Below are 10,022 nucleotides of genomic sequence, written 5' to 3' on the forward strand. Positions count from 1 at the left end.
AGCATGGCCTCTAGAGTAGAATTCCTAGGGATGGAATTCCCTGCTGCACCATTTGATGGGCGTATGATTTGGGGCAATTGCCTAACATCTGTTAAAGCTTCCTTTCGGAAAAATGAGAGCAATGAAGTACTGTGGCGCCTGGATGGCTCAGTGGGTTAAGCATCTGACTTCAGATTTCAGCTCATGTTCCCGAGTTCAAGCCCCGCATGGGGTCTGCACTGCCCCTCTCTCTGCCTCTCCTCATGCTCTGTCTCTCTCAAAATACATAAACAAAATATTTAAAGAACAATTAAGTATTTACCTCATGGTGCTGTGAGGATTAAGTAAATTAATATACAAAGCACTTAAAACGTGAGCACTGAATGTATTAGCTGTTACTAAACAAGTAATTACTGTAAAATGTTAACTAGGACTACCAAGCAGGTAAAAGCAGAAGAGGGAGGGGGAAGAAAAAGTAGAGAACCCGTGGTGTGTGTAGGCGGTGTGTACATGCCTTTTTAGAAAGAGTGACGGAAGAAAATTGCTCAATTCATATTGAGAACTGAAGGAAATGAGCAAAGTGTGAATAAAGAAACCTGCAGGAAAGAGTTGCATTCATAAGAACAGCAAGGAAAGGATGCAAGGTAGGAGTAAGCTGGCGGGTGGGCTGGATCTAAGAAGAGAGGAGGCAAAAAATGAAATAGCCATGGCCAGATCATGGTCTCCTTGGTCATAACAAGAATTTTCACTTTGACTCTCTGGCAAGTCTTTGTCATATTTTGAGCAAACTTAATGTATTTTGTAAAGGATCACTCTGGCAGGTGTATTGCAATTTGAGGTAAGTTGGACCAGGGTCAAAGTAGTGCCACCGGTTAGGAAGTTATTACAGGTGGAGAGAGAGAAAATGGTGGAGTGGTGGTCAGAAACTGAATTCTAGATATTTTAGTGGTAAAGCTGTTAAGATTTAATGACAGATCAGATGTGAGGTGTGAGAAAAAGAGAAATTCAAGGTGACTCCAAAGTTTTGTCCTGAATTCAAGCCAATGCCTTCCAATTTTCTGGGGCAAACTATCCACTTAAGGTAATTTCAAGCTTCCCTCTTACTTGAAAATGCAAGAAAACACAAGGAGGCCATGATACACACCTAAGCTGGTTATTTTTTAGGAAACAAGGGAAAATTAATTTTTTTAATGTTCATTTATTCTTGAGAGGGAGAGAGACAGAGCATGAGCAGGGGAAGGGCAGAGTGAGGGAGGGGGACACAGAATCTGAAGCAGGCTGCAGGCTCCGAGCTGTTAGCACACAGCCTGATGCGGGGCTCAAACTCACAAACTGTGAGATCGTGCCTTGAGCTGAAGTCGGATGCTTTACCAACTGAACCAGCTGGGAAAATTAATTTTTTAAATGATGGGAGGATCAATAAGAAAAAGAACAACACAATTTTAATGCAAATTAAAAACATGATGAGATACTGCTGCATACCTAATATAATAGCTAATTAAAAGAAAAAAAAAAACCTGAAAATACCAAGTGCTATAAAGATGTGAAGCAGTGACTAGAACTCTAATGAATTGGTGATACAAATGCAGAATGGTAAGAGTAATCAAGACAGTGTAGTATTAACATCAAGATAGACAAGTAGATGAAAGGAAAAGAATAGAGAGCATAGAAACAGACTCACACATGGTCAATTGACTTGTGACTAAGATGCAAAGGCAATTTAGTCTTTTAAGCAAATGGTGCTGGAACAATTGCTCTTGGCAACCACCACTCTATTTTCCATCTCTGTGAATTTGTCTATTTTAGACAATTCATATAAATGGCATCATACAATATATGGCCTTCTGTGTCTGGCTTCTTTCTTTTACCATAATGCTTTCAAAGTTGTATGTATCAGTCATTCATTGCTTTTTATTGCTTAACAGTATGTCATTGTTTTGAATATACCATATTTTGTTTTTTTGTTCATCAGGGGATGCATATTTAGGTTGTTTCCATTATTTGGCTATTATGAATAATGCTTCTATGAACACTCACGCACAAGGATTTGTGTGGACATATGTTTACATCTCTCTTGGGCAAATACCTAGGAGTGAAACGCTGGGTTATATGGTAATTATGTTTAGTGGTTTTTTTTTTTTAATTTTGTAAAATGTTTATTTATTTTTGAGAGAGAGAGAAATAGAGCGTGAGCAGAGGAGGGGCAGACAGAGGGAGACACTGAATCCAAAATAGCTCCAGACTCTGAGCTGTCAGCACAGAGCTCTCAAAGGGGCTCGAACACACAAACTGCAAGATCACAACCTGAGCCAAAATTGGACGCTCAACTGACTGAGCCATCTGGTCACTCCTATGCTTAGCTTTTTGAGGAGCTAGTTTCCAAAAAGGCAGCAGCATTACATGTAACAGCCACAAATAGGTAACAACCCAAATGTTCATCAACAAATGAATAGATTTAAAAAAACTGTTATATATCCATGTAAAAGAATACCACTCTACAATTAGAAAAAAATGAACTAATGATATATACAACATGGATGAATTTCAGAATAAATTTGCCACATGAAAGAAGACAAGACATACTATATGATTCCATTTATATAAAATTCTAGATAACACAAACTAAAGTGGCAGCACTGTGGATTATTATTGCCTGGGTGTGGGGGACTAGGCAAGGAGAGGGAAAGATAAATTACCAAAGGGCATAAGGAAACTTTGGAGGGTTATGGATATGTTCATTATCTTGATTGTAGTGATAGTGTCATGGTTGTAAGCATATACAAGATTTATCAAGTTGCACACTTGAAAAATGTATAGCTTGCTGATATCATCATTATATTTCAATATTTTAAAAAGGCCTGTGAATGAGAAAAAAAGGACTGAAATACAGAAAACATTTGGCTAGACCAGACTTAAAAGGATTTATTCTTGCATGGAATACGCTTGATGATGTAGACACTGAACCTGAAGGCAGGGAACTTATGTGTCATGTTTACACTGTGTTCCTTGTAGCCACCTCAGAGCTCAGCACCCAGCAGGCAGTCAGTAGATACCTGTTGGTCCTGAAGGAACAATCCCTGATTTCCTCCCCACTGAAGACACCTTATTATAGCAAAGTTCTAAGAATGCACACTAAGAAGTTCTAAGAATACATGTACCATTTCATCAAGCATTTCAAAGTCTTATCCTTTGTGTTACTTTTCTTCTTTCTACAGTCCTTGTGAAGTAAAAGAACATCCTTTCAAGGGAAGTTCTTGAAAGGGAGATGGTGAAAGGATATGAACAAAAGTATTTGAAACTGTAACCTTTCACTCATTCATACATACATACATACATACATACATACATATTTATCTGAATTATGTGCCAGGTACTGTTTAGGTACTTGGGATACCAGGAAGAATAAAAATAAAGGATATATCTTGAATGGGAATAGGATGCTTATGTGCCTCAGCTTGAAATCCATTTTTTCTAAACTTTTCTCCTAATTTTCAAAATATGTTTTTTAACATTTATTTATTTTTGAGAGGGAGAGAGAGCAAAGGAGGGGCAGAGAGAGGGGGACACAGAATCCAAAGCAGGCTTCAGGCTCTGAGCTGTCAGCACAGAGCCTGATGCAGGCCTGAACTCATGAACTGGGAGATCATGACCTGAACTGAACGCTTAACGGACTGAGACACCCAGGCTCCCCCTAATTTTCAAAACAGGAAATTAGGTTCAATTCCTAATAGCTACTGGGTAGGAGAACTACTTTCAAGTGGGTGATAAAAACCAGCCTCATGAGAAAAGTATATACTGTATATTCCTATGCTTTACAGTCATTTAAAAATAATATCTCAGGTCATGGGGCGCCTAGGTGGCTCAGTCAGTTAAGCACTAACTCTTGATTTCAGCTCAAGGTCATAATCTCACAGTGGTGCAATGGAGCCCCATGTCGGGCTCTACACTGACAGAGGCTGCTTGGGATTCTCTCCCTCTCTCTCTGCCCCTCCCCCACTCATTCTCTCTCTCCTTCCCTCTCTCTCTTTCTCTCTCAAAATAAATAAATAAACTTAAAAAAATATAATCTCAGGTCAAATTGATTTTTAAATGAACTGAAAAATTGTTAGCTTCATTTTTGTTAAATAAGTGTTCTATGGACTTTTTTTTTCTTTTTCACCTAAGTTTCCTAAACTTAGAGAAGTGGTACAAGAAATACTGTCTATTTTTCTAGATGTGGCATGTTCCATATGTTTCATATATTCAAGGTAAAGAAATTTGGAGCCAATTGAAGAAATTTGCAGCCAGTTGAAATTGAAGCTGACTGATTTCAACTTGATCCTATGCCCAAAATAAAATATAGGTCACTAGTGTGTCAAAGGCAATAAAATAAGAGTTGTCATTTATACAATCATAATAACAACCTGTTATTATTACATGATATTCTTCAGAGTTTCTTAAAAACATACCCAAGAACTTTCAAAAAATCATGCCAAGCAGCTGAACAAGACTCCAATCTTCTGCAAGACAATAGTGTCCTAGCTGATTTTTTACCTAAAAAACAAAACCAAATATTTATAGGTTTTCTTTATTGTTCGTCTGCTTTCCCTCTAGCACTACCTCTTTGTTCCATCTGATTAAACATTCTGGAAAACATGGTTCAACTTATATTTAAAAAACATTTTTTCGATGTTTATTTATTACTGAGAGACAGAGACAGTGCATGAGCAGGGAGGGGAAGAGAAAGAGGCAGACACAGAATCTGAAGCAGGCTCCAGCCTCTGTGCTGTCAGCACAGAGCCTGATGTGGGTTATATTTTTAATTATTCTATTTGCAAGGGCCATATTAATGTATTCACTTTAAATTTTATTATTGGACCCAAAATAAAATTTTTCTGTAAGGAGAATGCTTTGCATATTGATATCTAAAATTTTTTCTTTAAATCTATATCAGGCATCTCAACACTACGAAATTATTCATCTGATAAAGGAAATTATACTTTTATGTTAAAATAGTACATGTAGTTGATTTCCTAAATAGTAATGCTATATTATAAAGGGCAACCTATTTGAAATGGGCATCATTTAAATTAATAATCATCATAGTTTTACTGAATCAATGTACAATGACCTCTAAGAAGGTGCGATGTGTCCATTCTTGCATCTCTTCACATATCAAAGTGTCAAATACAAAAGAAAATTTAATAAATATTTATTATATTAGTGAATAATATAAAAGTAAACTAAACTGATTTGTAATAAATCTCTAATACCTGCTTTAAATTTTCATCTTGAATGAAAAATAGAAGATTATAACATTCTAGAAGACAGAGAAAAGAGTTAAAAAAAAAAAAGGGGGGGTGGCTGAGACTACTACCTGTCAACCTGCTATCCATCTTCTTATTCTTTGGTAGTAAAGTTTGGTAGTAAAGCCCTCCTCCCTATAGCATAGGCATGACAATGTACCCTTCTATGCAACTAACTGTGTCTGCCTTATTATGGCTAGGGATAGTTAATGAGATATAAGTAGGAATTGTGAGAGGACCTTTTTGGAAAGCTCTAATAAAGGAGCAGAGTGGTCTGGAAGCTGATTCTTTTACCCTGGCCTCTTTTTCCTTCTTGCTACGTAAAACATGAACTTGATGGTGGGAGTTGCAGCAACCAAACTAAAACCATGATGTGGCCTTAATGACGAAAGCCATGACAATGGAAAGTAAAGATAGAAGGAGTCCATATCCCTGATACCATCAGGAAGATGTAGTGCCCGCGCATGACTGCCTACCTCTGGACTTGTTTTACTTAAGAGAAAAATAAACCTCCAACTTATTTAATCCTCCATTATATTGGATTTCTCTTACATTCAGCTGAACCTAATCCTGATTGACTCAGAGAGAAAAATAAAAAATCTAAAGCCATAATTTTGTAACTAAAAAGTTTATATAAGTGCAAGTTAACAAAATTTTATAATGTGTATTTATGGTGGTAATCTTGGAATCTCTTCTAATGCTGTTGTGGTGTAACATTGAATTTACAAAGCAACTATCATCTTAGGATCTCAGAGATTTACAGCTAATAATTAAATTTTATGCTAGTGATGCAAGGTATGATTATAGTGACTTTATAGGTGAAACAATCTTTTTAAACCAGTTGATTGGTGGCTTACTGGAACATATTGCACCTGAGCTGTAGATTGAGCAATAAAACAAATACAGTGCTTTAAATCTCAAACACTTTGACCATTAGAAAACATTAATCTTCCCTTTGGTCTTTGTAGTAAGAGAAAATTCGTAAGGTTAACTTCGTCACTTCACATAACATAGCCAATTATTGAAAGTTTCATAAATCTGTTTCTAAGGAAGACACATTCATCATTTTTGTTTTTTAATGACTTCAGGAAGACATGGCTATACCAGAAGGGGAAAAGTGCACTCACTAGTCAAGAGGCTTATCAGGTACAAAAGATGCAAATGCAAGACTAGCTTTATGAGTGAATAAGTTTTATGTTTTCAGAAAAACTTTATCATTTTGAGCTCTTACATGAACCACACTAAACACCCTGTGGAGTATTGTTATTGAAAAAATTATTTAAAGATGAAGCAACAGAGGTCCGGAGGAGTTAGGAAGTTTCCCTCTAGTAGACACAGCATCAAGCAGCATGGATTCCTATCCAAGTCTGTCTCACTTAAAACCCACTGTTCTTAACTCCTCTTTTTTGTTGGTTGGTGATGATTTCATTTTTAAAACAAAACGTAAGAAGTCCTTACCTGATGTAGAATGTGCACTTTTAAATAAACTTTTGTGTTGAAGTATAATATGTTCAGAAAACTATGCCAATCATAAGTGCACATTGTGATGAAATATAACAGTAAACATACACATATAACTACCATCCAAGTCAACAAAAGAGCATTCATTATCCGCCTGGTAAATGCAAATCAAAACCAGAACGAGATACCTTTGCACATCCACTAGAATGGCTATGATAAAAAAGATAGTAACAGGGGTTGATGAGGATATAGAGAATTTGGAACGCTTATACACTGAGAATGTAAAGTGGTACAGCCACTTTGGAAAACAATCTGGCAGTTTCTTTTAAAAAGGCTAAACAAAGAATTATCATATGACTCACCAATTCCACTCTTAGTTATGTATGCCAAGAATTGAAAATGTACGTCCGTACAAAAACATGTCTAGAAATGTTCACAGCAGTATTATTCGTAATACCAAAAACATTCATAACAGCTGAATGATCATCAGCTGATGAATGGATAAACCAAATGTGTTATAGTTATACAATAGAAAATTATCTGGCAGTAAAAAGGAATGGGTGGTTTATACATGCTCCAACATGAAGAAATATTGAAAATCTTATGCTAAGTCAAAGAAGCCAGAAACAGCACATATTGTATGACTCCTTGGTAGGGGTAGGGAGGAGAATGGGGTGACAACTAAAAGGTAAAGATTTCTTTGTGGGGTGATGGAAGTGTTCCCAAATTGACTGTGATAATAGCTGCACAAGTCTGTGAATATATAAATACTACAACCCATTGAAATATATACCTTAAATGGGTGAATTGTATGGTATGTGAATTATATCAACAGAGTTGGTTTTTTTTTCCCAAAGAAATAAATAATGACCAGGAGAGGCAGATGGGGGACAAAATAGCATCTTCATACCTGATAGAGGTAGGTTATATGGCTTTTGACCTGTTAACTCAATATGTTGGGTAAACCTTAACTCCAGAATCAGGCAGATTTACCCACTGGGCTGCAGGCAAGTCTGGATAGGGAGGCTTTGGACATTGTAAGACTTACCCCATGGGGGTGCATTGAACTTATGCTCTTGTGGCTGGCTTGCCCAACAGGAAAAATAAGCAGTGATATACTGGCTCCCCACTATGAAGGGCCAGGGGAAAGAAACCTCCAGTTTCCCATCACAAGGCTGCATGTCACAAGAGGCTCACACCCACAGGGAAAACGGAAGATGTGAAATGAGCCTCATTGTTCTTTCCTCATGCACTGATCAGAGAAAAATCACTCCACTCCTCGTTGGGCAGAGGGACATGAAGATATGTAGAGACCAGAGTGTCAAAGGGGACCCTTTGTAAAGCTGTCTTCACTTGGAAGGAAACATCAGGCCTAGGGATGGACACTATCCCCCAATTCTGAACAGCTTTTCTATCCTTTTTTTTTTCACGTCTCTATTCAGACCCTCATTATTTTTTGTCTAGATTATCGAAGGCCTCTCCTATCTCTTCTCCCTACATCATTTTCACTGTCTTCCCACTCAGAAGATTGTATTCAGAGAGTCTGCAGAATAGATATAGCTTAAGATATATTTTGTTCTGTGTAGCATTAAATTTTCTTTAATAAATTGCTGTGGCAGACACTGATGGTAACTTCTGCAATATTTGTTTTCTCTTTTTATTTTACTAGCAGAACTCTGCTTTAGGCGGCATCATGCCCACCAACAGAATTTTGTTTTCCAGCTACTATGTGCAGCTGGGGAGGAGGGTGGGGATGTGACATCTTTCGACTGATAAGATGAAAGAAAAGTTACTATGTGGGAGTTTCTCAAAAGTTCTTTAAATGCAGGGATACCTAACTGCAGGAGCCTTTATCTTTGCTTTTCCCCTTCTTGCTACCTTGGTTTTAGACGTGTATCTGAAGGTGGGGCAACCACTTTGCAACCCCAAGGTGACAAGCCGAGGATGAATTCCATGTGCCAAAAGGGCTGGGTGAACAGCTAGAGGGAACTGGGGTTCTGATTCATTATGGAACCACCATTTCAGCCCTGGGAAAATTACCTCTAGATTTCTAGTTTTGTGAGTGAAATTCACCCCTTATGTGTCTAAGCCATTATATGGCAGTTTTAGTTTATTACGTGGAGCCAATCTAGACCAACAGATTTGGTGTCAGAAGTAGAGTGCTTCAACTAAGAGAACCTAAAATATGGTAATGGCTTACAGAAAGAAGGCTTTGACAATGAGGACACAGATTTTGCAGGCTAGAAAGAGCAGGAACCTTATTATATGATGTCAAAACATTCTCCATGGAGAATGCTCTCCCTTTGTTTCTTGGGACATAAACCCTGGTATTTTATGTTGTTGTTGTCGTTGTTAGAGAAAAGAGTAGCTATAATTCATATCAACATATCCTGGTTATTTCTTGCCATTTTCAGCAAAGATCCAAAGGATAGGAGTGAATTCAGACTAGTGGATGCGCCCAGAAGTATATCAGATATGCACGTCACAGGAAAGGTGCCCCAAGCTGAGGGAACCCAAATATTTTATAGGGGACTATAAGCATGCTTGAACTTTGTTCTGGAGGGAAACACCATTGCTTTCTTCCATGGCTGTTTTCTACACAAACATCCTTGAAGAGATAGTTGGAAAGTAAAGGCCATCAGTGCTTCGCATACAAGACATGTGAGATGCAAGAACCCCAAGGAAAACTGTCTCACAACAGTATATTGCCAAAGAAACTCCAGACTTGTCTGCCAACAGCCTTTAATTGTTGAGCCCCTAAGGCCACCCCAGGCCCTTAGACTCACACCTACTAGATAGAAGTCTACTATGAAGGTCTGTGAAACCCCCAGGAAAGGCACCCTTTCCAAAGTTCTTCTCACATGATGTCATGGATAAAAATGGACTAGGATTTCTCCAGAAGGCAGAAACAGAGGCTATCAGATGTGCCAACCAAAATCTTCTACCACCACCAAGGCAAAAAGTCCTCAATCTCACCGCCAGATACAGTGTTTGATATTCGCTCTGACTGCCGTATGTTTCCCATTCCCATCTTTCCTGAAGTTGTTACCAAAATCCTGATCTTTCCCTATTGCATATTCAGTGCATTGGAGGCAGTCACCTTATTTTTTAGTGCTAAGGTCACTTAAAGGTTCCGAGGAGACACACCTGGAACTGAACCTCATCCAGAGCTAAGATTCTGAACTGTATGCAGTACTTGGATGAAATTTTGTTGTTTTTGTTTTGTTTTTAAGATTCTCTCCCTTTTGGACAGAGAAGTAGCATGTGTATTTGCATGAGAGATATTTGCATTACATT

The sequence above is a fragment of the Hyaena hyaena genome, unplaced genomic scaffold (genome assembly GCF_003009895.1).
Source record: "Hyaena hyaena isolate Hyena2069 unplaced genomic scaffold, ASM300989v1 scaffold_74, whole genome shotgun sequence".
NCBI lineage: Eukaryota > Metazoa > Chordata > Mammalia > Carnivora > Hyaenidae > Hyaena > Hyaena hyaena.